The sequence below is a fragment of the Protomyctophum bolini genome (genome assembly GCF_963924005.1).
Source record: "Protomyctophum bolini genome assembly, chromosome: 11".
Classification (NCBI taxonomy): Eukaryota; Metazoa; Chordata; class Actinopteri; order Myctophiformes; family Myctophidae; genus Protomyctophum; species Protomyctophum bolini.
The window spans coordinates 432,997-448,283 of NC_137872.1; positions in this window are offsets into that span (position 1 = coordinate 432,997).

Here is a 15,287-nt window from a genome sequence, read left to right on the forward strand (position 1 = left end):
TTTGGTTATTGTTGTTTTGCTTTCTTTATATTAGTAATTGTTGTTCTTTGTATGTTTGTATTGTCATTTGTGTGTAAAAAAGGAAAATAAATACATTGTTGAAAAAACAGAGAAGACACTTCAGTGTCAAGCCAAAGATATCAGATTTGTATTGATATGGGTCCCCCATTTCCAAGGGGGAACAGGATGCATAAAAACATACAGTAGTATACAGATACATGCATATACACACAGACAGCTTTCTCACCCTCTCCCACACCCACGTACCCCACCAGCCACCACGTCATCAGCTGTTCAGAAACGTTCAGAGGAAAGAAGGGGACAGTGCAAATACGTAAATGTCAATTGTTGATACATGTCTGTTTAGATTCTAAACAAATGTCGGTAGAATTACAAAGTACAAAATCTCTACCTATTCCATTTCTCCCTTCCCATTCCCCACTGGCATTACATGTCTTACATGTAATGCCAGTGCCGCTATTCCATTCCATTTTCAGCAATGGTATTATAATGTTTTCGGTTCATGGTAGATCTTGCTGATCTACTCATTTTGAAAGTAGCTCTCAAGTCAAAAGAGTGTGCATGGGCACCCCTGACCCCTGACCCCTGGTTTAGAAGCATAAACAAGTGGAATCAAGATGAAATGATATGAGAGATATAGAGGAAGATTATTCCAATCAAATGGAGCTTTGTAGCAGAAAGACCTCATTAAGGATGTTGGGGTATATTGTGTCTGAGTGGATAAGACGAAGTAGACTGGGCAAAGTGCTGCTTCAGGTAAGATGCGCATGCACCTAAAATAAATACATACATTACAAATGAAGAGAAACCAATCAATGTAATTGCCTTCTTGATTTAGGCTGCAACCAATTGAGCGAGTTGTACACGAAGCAGTGATGAGTATCATATGGACATTTCAATGAGTTATATAAGAAATTGAAGGCCCACTTCACCACATTTCAACCTATCTTCATATAATTGGTCCTCACTAATGATCACGATAAAATAGCACACAAAAAGTAACATTTGAGAGATTATTATTTTTCCAACCTAAATTGAAAAGAAATTAATTGAACGATATAGAGTGAGCTCAGGCAACCATATGTCTATGTAATAATAATTTAGTCTAAAGGCTTATTAAAGTTTATTTATTCTAATGGGCATTTGGTGTGTTCAACTCTTTACCGTCAGAAGAATGAGCTTTAGATTGAGATTTTATGTTCGGTCAAGAAATAAATCTGGAAACAACACGTCGTACCTCAAGTAAAACACTAAGATTAGATATCAAACGTTTGACCTTGTTAGCATTTTTCACACAGTCACAGACACACGCACACACACACACACACACACACACACACACACACACACACACACACACACACACACACACACACACACACACAATGACCTTTTTTGTTTATTTTAACAAATAATCTAATCCGAAACATTCCGGAGGCCTTGCACTTTTATCTTGTTTACCCGAGCTGCTCAAATGTCCTAGACTGACCTGTGGGAACAGCGCATAGTGTGGGCTGCTCAAATGTCCTAGACTGACCTGGGAACAGCTTATTGTGTCCTAGACTGACCTGGGAACAGTGTAGTGTGGGCTGGGGCCACTTAAGTTGTAGCATGTCCTGACCTCTGTGCTGCTGCTCTTGTGAAGGTCAAGCGTTTCCGTTGTGTTCTGGCTCAAGGCACAGAACCAATGAGAGACACAGATGTTGTTGTTATTGTGACCGCGGGTCACATTTACTATATGAAATCGTACACAGTGAGATACTTAGGGGCACGGTGGCGACAGTCGGTACTGCTGTCGTCCCACAGCTAGCAGTAATCCTATAGTCTCTAAAACTGCCTCCCCCTGGCCAGCCGGGGCGCCTGATGGAGGGGAAAGGAACTGGTTGGAATAACGTGTTCCTTCCACGCGCTACGTCCAACCAGGGAAACTCCCCCCCTGTCAGGTGAAAAGAAGCAGTTGGGACTCCTCATGCCTAGAAGGAAACATGAGGTCAGTCTGCTGCCCACTCCCCAGGTTGGCAGAGGAAGTGTAGCACCCAGGATTACATTAGATAATTGACACTGGGTGAAAAAGTAGGTTGCAAAAATGTGGGATAAAAAAATGTAGGAAAAAAAACCCGTTATATCTCCATATATGGAGCTAACCTGTTCTGACATTCCATATGTTGATCTGACCTCATCAAACCCTGTTCACTCTAAACACTCTGCATTATGGCCAGTACAGAATTCATTCCATATGTTGATCTGACCTCATCAAACCCTGTTCACTCTAAACACTCTGCATTATGGCCAATACAGAATTCATTCCATATGTTGATCTGACCTCATCAAACCCTGTTCACTCAAGACACTCTAGTCTGCATATATGGCCAGTACAGAATTAATTCCATATGTTGATCTGACCCCCCATGCCAAAGCGCCAGCGCTTGCCCAGCAGTCTGCTGTCACCCAGGCGCATGCGTGCACGCGACCTCGCCCCAAAGGGTGTATTACTGGTAATATCCAAAATGCCGCAGCTCGCTTGGTCTTCAACCAGCCAAAATTCTCACATGTCTCCCCCCTGCTCCGTTCCCTCCACTGGCTCCCGGTCGCTGCCCGCACAGAATACAAAACTCTGATGCTGGCTCCCCCATATCTTGCAAGTATGATCGAACCCTACAAACCCTCCCGCTCACTCAGATCAGCCAACGCAGGGAAGCTGGAAGTACCCTCACTAAAAACGCCGGGACAACACTCAACACGTCCCAAACTCTTCTCCCTTCTGGCTCCAAAACTGTGGAATGCACTTCCCATTGCAGTCAGAACTGCAGCATCACTCCCAATCTTCCGCCGTAGTCTGAAAACCTTTTCAGACTCCATCATGGCCCATAGCACTTACCCCACCCCCTTAGATAGCAATTCTGTAGACTTAGATAGCATTTGATAGTCTTATAGCATGTTATGTAGACAGCATAAGTGCATTGTATGTGCTATTGTCATAGCGCGTCATAGTACATATGTATAGCATAGTAGTATAGATGTATAGCTTATATGTATAGTTTCATTATAGATATTCCACTGTTACTTTCTTAGCTTACGCATGTTTCATGCTAAATGCTTTTATGTGATGTATTCCCATGCTTTTTTGTTCTTGCTTAATGTAAGTCGCTCTGGATTAAGAGCGTCTGCTAAATGCCTAAATTGTCTAAATTGTAAATTGTATATCATCCTTTAGTGAGGAATGTACAGTAGCTACTCCACAGTGTGAGTTTCTTCTATATGATAGGGCACAGTCGGTATAAATATCATCCTTTAGTGAGGAATGTAGCTACTCCACAGTGTGAGTTTCTTCTATATGATAGAAGAAACGTATTATTATATTATATTATTATTATTATTATTATTATTATATGATAGGGCACAGTCGGTATAAACTTCTCTTTTCATCCATGGATATGGCTGCAGTTTAGCTATATTTGTCCCTTTAAAAAGTACCACAATAATTTGCTATTCATTATTTCTGTAAGAATAGGTGCCACTATTCTTTTAAACAGCTCTCACTACTGGTCACAATATCGTCAACCACCCCGCATGTCTACTTTGAGCCAAAAGAGGGCGGTGTTGTACTGTTCTTCTGAAACACACTGATTGGAGAAGGGACAGATTTAGTTTATAATGTGGAGAAATTCAGAGAAACTCACTCAGGAGGTCTTTCTATTAGAGCTCCAAAACTACGAGTGTCCTTTTGTGGTGTGATTAACTGTGGCGACCATGGTATGAAACCCTTATTGATGACAGCAATGCAGTCTGCCTGCTTTCATACCATCATTCACACCAACTCAAATCCAACATGTAGGGCTAAACATTATGCATGGCCCAAATAAGGTCATAGTTGTTCTCACTCTATATCTACACTGTAGATAGAGAGTGAGAACAACTATGACCTTATTACATTAGATAAGGTCACAGCACAGATTCTACAGCATTAAATAAGAATAAAACTAAACATTATGCATGGCCCAAATAAGGTCATAGTTGTTCTCACTCTATAAGTCTATATCTACAGCATTAAATAAGATAAAACTTTACTGAACCCCAAGGTTCAGAGTAATATAGTATAGAGAGAGTGGCGCGAGTCGCGTGACACTAGCGTTTGACTCCCATTGTAACAATGGAATACGGAAGTGCTCATTCTATCTCAATGGGATAGTTCCAGCCATTATAGGAGCAATGTGTGGAACTATAGCCCAGCGAGATCAAAGCGTACACTCTGCCAAGGGGGAGCTGGGTTCAACACAGTGTAGTAAAAGGTGCAAGGTTTAGTATTAAAATATTATCCATCACATGAAAAAATATCTTGCCACATGGCATAGTATAATCCACTGTTTCCCAAACAGTGGCTCGGGACGGAGTATCTCCTCTTGAAAAAATACTTTTCATCAATTAAAAACAATTCCACAAATGTTCTAAACAAGTATTTCAAAATAAAAAGAAATAGCCTAAATTTAAAAAAAAAAAAGTTTAAGAAGTAGTGAAAATGGCAGATCTACAAGCTTGCGACGCATTGTGAGCTTGTTTGTACATCTGCTATTTTCACTATAGTTCTGGTGCCGGTCAAACGTCTAATTTCTCTTTTGGGTCTTAGGCTACTCTTGAGCTAAAACGTTTGGGAACCACTGGTATAAACTATAGACCGATTCACAGAGGGTTTCCTGGGTGCGGCCATTACTGAGGTGTACCATTAAGTGCAAACAGCACTGATTAGCTACACCTGGCCTACGGAGCACCTGCTCCATGGATTACACCTCAGTAATGGCCGCGCCCAGGGCACCCCTCTGTGAATCGGTCTATATACAATCACAACATTGTCACTAATGCTAGCATAGAGTTGGACTACAGCTTATTCTAGTAGTTGTAGTATTGTAATATTACCCCTGGTTTACGTCCATATAGTGCTCACTTTTTAACCCACAATTTAACCCACAAGAGTGTAAAAATAGACACCCTATAGCTACGCTTGCTGTGTCCATCCTTCTTGTCATAAATGGTTGGTTGAGTCATGAGAGTTTGAAGGCGTATCAGTATCACTGTAGAAGTTAAAGCTTTCTCTCACTCCTTCTTGTTTGGATCTCAGAAACGGGTCACATTAGCCTTGCTTGCCTGCAGAAAACACCAGATAGTGTCTCGGTTCAGATTGTTATGACTTATAGGAGAAAGGGTGTCTCGGTTCAGATTGTTATGACTTATAGGAGAAAGGGGGGGTGTGTGACTGAGTTGTTGTTGTTATTGTAATTGTGGAAGCGGTTGTTATTTATCTGTTTTCAAGGGTTTTACTGGGAACATCCTGCCCCAGCGGAACTGTCCACTCACACAAAGGTCACACGTGCACACACACACACACACACACACACACACACACACACACACACACACACACACACACACACACACACACACACACACACACACACACAAACAAGCACAGCACAGGCACCTTTTGAACTGTTAGGACAAAGTGTGTGTTTACACACACTAAAAGCAGGACATAAAGGAAAGGAAAGGTACTATGTTTACCCAGGGTAACTGGACTAAGGAAAGGAAAGGTACTATGTTTACCCAGGGTAACTGGACTAAGGAAAGGAAAGGTACTATGTTTACCCAGGGTAACTGGACTAAGGAAAGGAAAGGTACTATGTTTACCCAGGGTAACTGGACTAAGGAAAGGAAAGGTACTATGTTTACCCAGGGTAACTGGACTAAGCTCAAGAACTTGTTTACAGCCAGGCCCTGCTCATAGAACATTTCATGGTAGAGGTTCAATGCCTTGCTCAAAGGGCACTTCAGCGGTGGTAATTTTAACGTGCCGGTCCGGGGATACGAACTATAGCGACCTTCCGATATCAAGACCGCTCCGCAAACCGTTCGGCCACCGCTGCCCTAGGAAAGAGTGAGGCCAGAGGAAATCTCTCTCTCTCTCTCTCTCTCTCTCTCTCTCTCATGTGCCACTGTGCCTTCATGTCCTGTGGTCATGAGATCACTGCATGTTTACTGGTAGTCAGTGTGGCCAGATTCTGTGAGAGAAATAAGCTCTTCTACAAGCTCACATAGCATGTCGCAATATGTTGTGAGCTTATAGATCTGCTATTTTCAAAACATCTGGAGAAAAAAAAAGTGGAATGTTTATTTAGTTGGAAGCAAGCCCAAATAAGTAACTACACTTTAGGAACTAGACAAAAAAAAAGAAAACGCAACCCACAACTATCGATATTTACAAGCAACTTCACAGGACAAACAGGCCCACATTTGCTTATAATAAGCAGCCCTGGCAACACGGCTGGTATAGTGAGTCAGTCTATACTCTACGTGTTGAGTCACAGCCTGTGGTTTCCTCCCCGCGTTGTGTCACAATGTTCTCAGGGTAGGTGACGAAGAGGGGAAGACGACAGACGACAGGAGACACAAAGGGACTATTCTATATAATATGGTCCAACTTTGATGCTCAAGCTTCCTGTTATCAGTGAAGGACAGGCATGTAATGAGATGAATGCACCTCCCCAACCCTATGGATGATGTGCATTATACACTACACTACACTGTACATACACACATGTATAGTATTAGTATAGTACAATGACCCTATGGATGATGTACATTATACACTACGTAGTACATGTATAGTATTAGTGGCTCATCTCATCCTCGTGGACCAAGTTGTTCCTTGTTTGGATCCCTATGCCCTCTTACTGTAAATATAAATGATTTACTGTCTCCCTATATGCCCTGCTACTGTAAATACAAATGATTTACTGTCTCCCTATATGCCCTCCTACTGTAAATATAAATGATTTACTGTCTCCCTATGCCCTGCTACTGTAAATATAAATGATTTACTGTCTCCCTATGCCCTCCTACTGTAAATATAAATGATTTACTGTCTCCCTATGCCCTCCTACTGTAAATACAAATGATAAATGTCTCCCTATGCCCTCCTACTGTAAATATAAATGATTTACTGTCTCCCTATGCCCTCCTACTGTAAATATAAATGATTTACTGTCTCCCTATGCCCTCCTACTGTAAATATAAATGATTTACTGTCTCCCTATGCCCTCCTACTGTAAATATAAATGATTTACTGTCTCCCTATATGCCCTCCTACTGTAAATATAAATGATTTACTGTCTCCCTATGCCCTGCTACTGTAAATATAAATGATTTACTGTCTCCCTATGCCCTCCTACTGTAAATATAAATGATTTACTGTCTCCCTATGCCCTCCTACTGTAAATATAAATGATTTACTGTCTCCCTATATGCCCTCCTACTGTAAATACAAATGATTTACTGTCTCCCTATATGCCCTCCTACTGTAAATATAAATGATTTACTGTCTCCCTATATGCCCTCCTACTGTAAATATAAATGATTTACTGTCTCCCTATATGCCCTCCTACTGTAAATACAAATGATTTACTGTCTCCCTATGCCCTCCTACTGTAAATATAAATGATTTACTGTCTCCCTATATGCCCTGCTACTGTAAATACAAATGATTTACTGTCTCCCTATGCCCTCCTACTGTATCTCTAAATGAAGCAACAACCACAACAACAACACAGCCTAAACAGGGCCATGGTGGTGTGTGTGTGTGTGTGTGTGTGTGTGTGTGTGTGTGTGTGTGTGTGTGTGTGTGTGTGTGTGTGTGTGTGTGTGTGTGTGTGTGCGTGTGTGTGTGTGTGTGTGTGTGTGTGTGTGGTGCACACAATGACACAGCCTTGGTCTTCTCATCATGGCCAATGGCCATGAATGATGAGACTTTGTTAAATTCAAACAGCTGTGTCCTTTTTTTTGGGGGGGGGGGGGGGTGGGGGGGGGCTGCGAAGCTACAAAAACACAACACTAAAGCAAGAGGAAAATTAAGGCCCATATATGGTTCATCCTCAAAGCTATAATTCCACAGCAATCCGGTCTTCAGTTTTCAAGATATCTTGTTTAGGACCAAAAGTAAACATTGTTAGCATTACGTTATGCTTTAGCTATTTAAAAATAGCAGATCTACAAGCTCATAGCGCATAGGATAGAAACATAGCTTTTTCAGAAAACTGTCATTTTCAGTTTTCTGATCTCAGGTCAGAATGGGCTAAGCCTTAACCCATTCTGACCTGAGATCAGATTCATACGAGGTTTCCACTAGGACACACACTGGTCTGATTAATCCATTCTGACCCGAGATCAGATTCTAGAAAAATGTCAGTCGTTCTTCGATTTTTCAAAAATAGCAGACCTACAAGCTCGTATCGCGCCACTCGGTGGCGCGATATGAGCTTGTAGATCTGCTATTTTTCAATAGCTAAAGCATAACATGATGCTATAACACCAAAATGGGTGCCCGGTCAGAATGGGTTAAGCCTAGCTCTCTTATGAGCACTCTGAGATTCCCTGTGAATGAAAAGTGCAACACAAATAAAACCATGCTGGACTGCATCATGGGTAAAACAAAATGGGCCCTGACATTTTGCCCAGACCGGCTCACCACTATACCGACACGGAGACGACAGATCCTCTACCGGCCCACTCCATCGAGGCACACAAACACAAACAAGCCCTAATACCACCAGTTTTACTGGAAAACCGACCCGTTCATTTGTAGGCCCACCAGACTATACATCAAGAGGCCAGTCCAGGCCTGCATGGTCCTGGGAGAAAGACTTATTGGCGTTTCTATTGATAATGTGGACTGGAAAGAAATGTGGGCTGATGCTGAAGAGATCTCCATTTGTATAACCGAACTAAATCCATCCAGTTCAGAATATTAGCAGAACACCTGCTCTCATAAAATGGATGCCAGTATACGTGCATCCCCATTTTGCTTTAACCCATTCTGGGAAAAACTGCTTTGAATTGCTATTATTGTTTAACACACAACAGAAACCAAGGATTATATATTTCAAGGGTGAGAGAGATCACAATCATAACCATTAAGAGAGATCCTAACCATAAGAGATCCTAACCATAAGAGAGATCACAATCCTAACCATTCTTCCTCCACACTGGGAGAAAAACAGCACTTGAAAGTTAGATGTTTACACGCGAGTATAGTAGCCAAAGGCCTGCCCAAAGGCCTGCTCACAGGCCTGCTCACAGGCTTGCTCCCGGGCCTGCTCGCACATGTTGGTGCTAATCAGTGTGACATCGTCTGATAAGGTGTCTGAGTACTTTGTCCACCACTTGCTTGTAACCATGACAACCCAAACACTTGCAGACAAGACCATTTCCCAGTAACTCTGTAGCATGCAGGTTTAAAATGCTAACTTTATTGTGCAGTCACTAGCAGTGGTTTAAAATGAGCTAAGTTTATTGTACAGTCACTAGCAGTGGTTTGCATCCTTTCAGGTCGTGACCCCCAAAATAATCATGATATTTGAACTCAGGAGTTAGGACCCCAATTTCCACAATGTTTGCCTCTTTCTTGTTATTTCACAATTTAGCCAAAGTTTAACCAGTTGTTGAAGCAGACGGTGAAGTTTGTTTTTGCTTTTGATGGAGTTATTTTTGTAGGTATTAAAAAGGTCTTAAAAGTCCTTAAATTGTCACTTCACTGTCATCTGGCCCTGGGGAATGGGGAATAGTTTTCAAAGCATATTTCTTATGTAATATAATGTGTGCAAATACGTCATGGTGTTTTTAAAACAAAACCTTGAATAATGAGTTTTCATTGTGATAAGATCATCAAGATAACAATGAATAATGCACTTCAAGCATTCTAATTTCTTATAGTCCACCTTAGCTAATTTATAATAATAATAATAATGAAGGTCTCTGAATGGGCTTCACAATGAAAGACACTTTGAAATGACAACAGCAGTAAACTATAAACACATGGATTATATTTATTTCATGCTCTTTTATTGTGGAGACTCAGTACCTACAGGTCAGTGAGAGTTGAATCACACGCTCCACTCAACAAGGACATGTTTATGTACGACTACACACAGAAGGCCATGAATAAGAACATGGGTAGTCATTCCATATATTTGTACCCTTCATCATCATCACACATTGTTGACTTGTACCACCGTCTGGCTGACCACTCCACCACATGGTGTAGTTCACACTGGAGCCATCGGTCCACATCCATCCACCCTCGAAGTAGAAGTCGTTCAGTCCGATCCAGGTCCATCCCTGCGTTGGATCATATTGCTGGATGAGGGTCAGAACAAAGTCACGCTCCTCATCGCTGTGGATGGACGCCAGGTGGCCACCTTGGTAAGTAAGTAAGTACATTGTATTTGTAAAGCACCTTTCAAGACAAAGTCACAAGGTGCTGAACAGAACACGGAACAAGCAATCAACAAGTTAAAAACAAACATAGGAAAACATAGCACAATAAAGTAAAAAGACAATAAGGAATTTAACGAAGAATAAACAAGACAAAAACTGAAAACATAGGCATGTGAAATGGTAAAACTATAGAGTCAGAATTACAAAAACGTAGGTATGTATAAATAAATCGGGTAAAAGAGCTACATGGGAAAATAAAAACGGAATAAACGTGTCTTTAACTGTCTCTTAAAAGAGTCTACTGACTCAGCATCTTTTAGCATGAGGGGCAGGGCGTTCCAGAGAGTGGGGGCAACCACTGCCAAAGCCCGGTCGCCCCTTAGTTCTTAGGTTAGTCCTCCGGTATCTGCAGTAGATGTTTGTCTGAGGACCTAAGGGGTCGTACATTAGGCTTTGGGGGCAGTAGGTCACGGATATATGATGGGGCCAGCCCGTTTAAAGCTTTGTAGGTTGTTAAAATGATTTTAAAATCAATTCTGGCCTTAATTGGAAGCCAGCGCAACGAGGCTAATAGAGGGGTAATGTGGGCCCTATACGGTTGGTGTTTGTGAGTATTCTGGCTGCAGTGTTTTGAATCAGTTGAAGTGGGGATAGAGATGAATGCTTAAGCATGGTGTAGAGACCGTTACAGTAGTCCAAGCGGGAGGATATGAATGAGTGTATGATTTTTTTACAGGTCTTGGGGTGACAGAATTGACTTGATTGTTACCTTGAGACTGGCAGTTCTTCTCTGCGTTGTTCCAGGTCAGCGCTGGTACGTACTTGTAGCAGCGACCGTTGAATTGGAACCAGAACATTGGACAGCTCCCACGCTCCAGCTTCACCTCAGCAGAGGGACTGGTGGTGCCTATGCACGCGCAACACACACACACACACACACACACACACACACACACACACACACACACACACACACACACACACACACACACACACGCGCACACACACACACACACACACACACACACACAAGATTAGCCATTTTGTTTCCAGAAATAAACAAACAAAGAAAATTGAAACAAAAGAAACTTTTATTTTAATGGTTCTATAAATAGCCCAGGGGTCTCTCTACCAGTGCCGGTTCTAGGCCTTTTGAGGCCCTAGGCAACATATTATACAGAGCCCCCCCCCCTCCTGCTTTGCCACGCCGGATAAAAATTGTAAATTTGCCATGAAAATGCTTCAATCTGGTGCACTTTGAGATCAAAATTAAGAAGCTAGGTGGGGGCCACATATGTTTATAAACAAATCCCAAATGTTTATAAACAAATCCCAAATGTTTATAAACAAATCCCAAATGTTTATAAACAAATACCAAAATGTTTATAAACAAATCCCAAATCCCTTGGTCCTACCCCCCCGACCATGAGCCTTACTACATGTCAACTGGTAGTGGTCCTACCCCCCCCCCCCATGAGACTTACAAATCCCAAATGTTTATAAACAAATCCCAAATGTTTGTAAACAAATCCCAAATGTTTATAAACAAATCCCAAAATGTTTATAAATAAATCACAAATGTTTATAAACAAATCACAAATGTTTATAAACAAATACCAAAATGTTTATAAACAAATCCCAAATCCCTTGGTCCTACCCCCCCGACCAATACTAATCTTGGTCCTTTTCCTCTTTTCCCCCTCTACTGTACACCAAAATGTCTTTGTTGAAAATAGCAGATCTACAAGCTCACACTCTTGTAGATCTGCTATAGTGCCGGCTCCATCAATGTAGTTTTAAAGGAGAACTTTAGTTTTTCTCAACCAAGGTTCATGTTTTAGGTTAAATTGTTATTAGAGAAAATAAAAGATTAGTGTATTTTTGACAGGGGGGGGCGGGGGCATCCGAACAAGTGGCTTTAGCCTATATGTATTATTTATTTTACAGATTTGTACGGCGATTTCTTTATTATTATTTACCATAGTCCTACTATAGACCCCAGGAAATTACATCTGGCCACAGTAGTTGTTTTCCATGTGTCTGAACGAACAACTGACTACTGGGCTGCCATACTGTGTATATCAATAGATCCCAAGATCTGTTGTGGTCAGATGTGATTTCCTGGGGTCTAGGAGGACTATAGTAAATAATAATAAAGAAATTGCCGTAATACATAACATATTTAGCCACTTGTTTGAATGCCCCTGCCCCCTGTCAAAAATTGCTAAAATCGTTAGAACAAAAGAAAGCAGCAACTGATTTTATTTTTACTTTCTCTATTAACAACCTAAAACATGAACCTTTGTTGGAAAAAAAAGCTAAAGTTGTATACAATTCTGTATATTCTGAGTGTATCAAGAGTTTAAAAAATGAACACTTTACAGTGATTGGATTCAGAGATAAAATGCTTGTGTGAAGTGAATGTCGGCTACATCAAACTGGGGTCCTTAACACCACATGGAAGCATATATGAAACAATAAAAGAGCAATTATCTTACCTAGCGCCACGAGGCCTAGCAAGCACAGGAGTTGAGGACTCATGTCAGCCTGAGTTGGGTCGGGGTCTTCTAGAAGGGTCTGTGTCCGTGGAGATCGGGTCGAGGGTCTCCTTGAAGGATGGTGTGTTGCTGTCTGGGTCTGACTTTTTATGTGCTCCACGCGAGGGTGTTTTCACCGCTGGCTTCATTTGATTGGTCATGATGCATTAGCAGGTGTGTGGTTCACACACAGGCAGTGCCATGATGTCAGGAGAAAACCTCATATGTCCAAAAACTGTTGCTTTTCACGATTTATAGGTTCAAATTCAGTCAAAATAGCAGATCTGCAATGCGACGTGGTTTGAGCTTGTATCTGCTATCTTTTTTGCTACTGTTGTGTGGCGCTGTAGTATGATCAGAAGCTATATGGGAAAATGAACAAATAAAAAGTAAATAAAATATGGAGATATGAGGATTCTGCCCAAGAGCAACGGGCAGAATCCTCGTTTGACCCACGTTTACACACACACACACACACACACACACACACACACACACACACACACACACACACACACACACACACACACACACACACACACACACACACACACACACACACACACACACACACACACACACACACCTCAGAGAGAGAGGTAGGTGGGGGTGATATGATGCAATACATTCTTCAACTGGAGTTTACTGTATTCACGTCACATTTAATACATAAAGTAATCCTAGACATGTTTAATGTACTTGAATTGAATTAGAATGTGTAGACAGACGGTATGAGACGGTAGACTGTAGTGTGATCAAAGAGGATCAAAACGTTAAAATATGGACATAAGAGGAATCTGATCGACAGCAACGATACTTGTTTGACCAACAGACGGGCAGGCAGGCAGGCAGACAGACAGACAGACGGGCGGGCGGGCGGGCGGGCGGACGGACGGACGGACGGACGGACGGACGGACGGACGGACGGACGGACGGACAGACAGACAGACAGACAGACAGACAGACAGACAGACAGACAGACAGACAGACAGACAGACAGACAGACAGACAGACAGACAGACAGAGCTGACTGAACTGAACTGAACTCCTGAGACATTGGACATTTAACGATATTATACATTTTCAACATAACATTGCATTTTGTAATAATAATCTACAAAGTAACTATATAGTAACTAAGTTGTCAAATAAACGAAGTACAATATTTTATTTGGCTCTGAGATGCAGTGGAGTAGAAGTAAAAGTGTTGGAAATTCTCAGGTACAAAGTAAAATAATATATAAAAAATACATTGTACTTAAAGGATCACTTTTATCTTCAGATAATTGAATGCCACAGACGAAAAACAGTCCAAGTCCACACTATTGATCCATAATGTATAAATGATAGATACGGGTTCAGGACAACGAGGCCTTTTCGTGGAGGGGTCAGAAAGAAATTTGGACTTAAAACAGTTTTTCGTCTGTGGTACTCAAATGGTCCTCACTAATGATCATGATAAAGAATCTGCTTAACAATGTCACTGGTGGACGGGTTACTGAACATTAGTGAGGACCTATTATAATTATGAAGATAGGTTGAAAAGTGGTGAAGTGGTCATTTAAATAAAGTACTAGAGTAAATGTACAGTGTACTGTACACCATGCACTGCATATCTCTCCTCCTGTTTCCTGTCAATCTCTAAACTATAAATAACTACTAGTACTGTGTGTGTGTGTGTGTGTGTGTGTGTGTGTGTGTGTGTGTGTGTGTGTGTGTGTGTGTGTGTGTGTGTGTGTGTGTGTGTGTGTGTGCGTGTGTGTGTGTGCATGTGTGTGCATGTGTGTGTGTGCATGTGTGTGTGTGTGTGTGTGTGTGTGTGTGTGTGTGTGTGTGTGTGTGTGTGTGTGTGTGTGTGTGTGTGTGTGTGTGTGTGTGTGTGTGTGTGTGTGTGTGTGTGTGTGTGTGTGTGCATGTGTGTGTGTGCATGTGTGTGTGTGTGTGCATGTGTGTGTGTGTGTGTGTGTGTGTGTGTGTGTGTGTGTGTGTGTGTGTGTGTGTGTGTGTGTGTGTGTGTGTGTGTGTGTGTGTGTGTGTGTGTGTGTGTGTGTGTGCGCGCGTACCTGTGTGGCAATGTGAACACCACAGGTGCAAGATTAATGAACCACTAGCATGTCAGATGGAAACCTTGTATGTCCATGATATAGACGTATTTATAATTTATTTTCATCTTCTTTTAAATAGTGAAATAGTGTATAAGTATATATAAATATATAGCTCACAAGTTTGGATCAGCTTTCACTACTTGTGTGCGATACTTCATCTGTATGGTGAAGTAGGACAATATTTTACAAAAAAAACATATAAAGTCAAAATATGGACATAGGTGTTTTCTGCCTTACGGTGCAGTAGCTAACTATCCAAGAGGATGTTTACTTATTCAACTGGACAGTGCACCTACACGCAAGACATAGAATATTACATTTAACGTTTATTAAAATGTATCAAAAAAACAAATTTATATTTTCT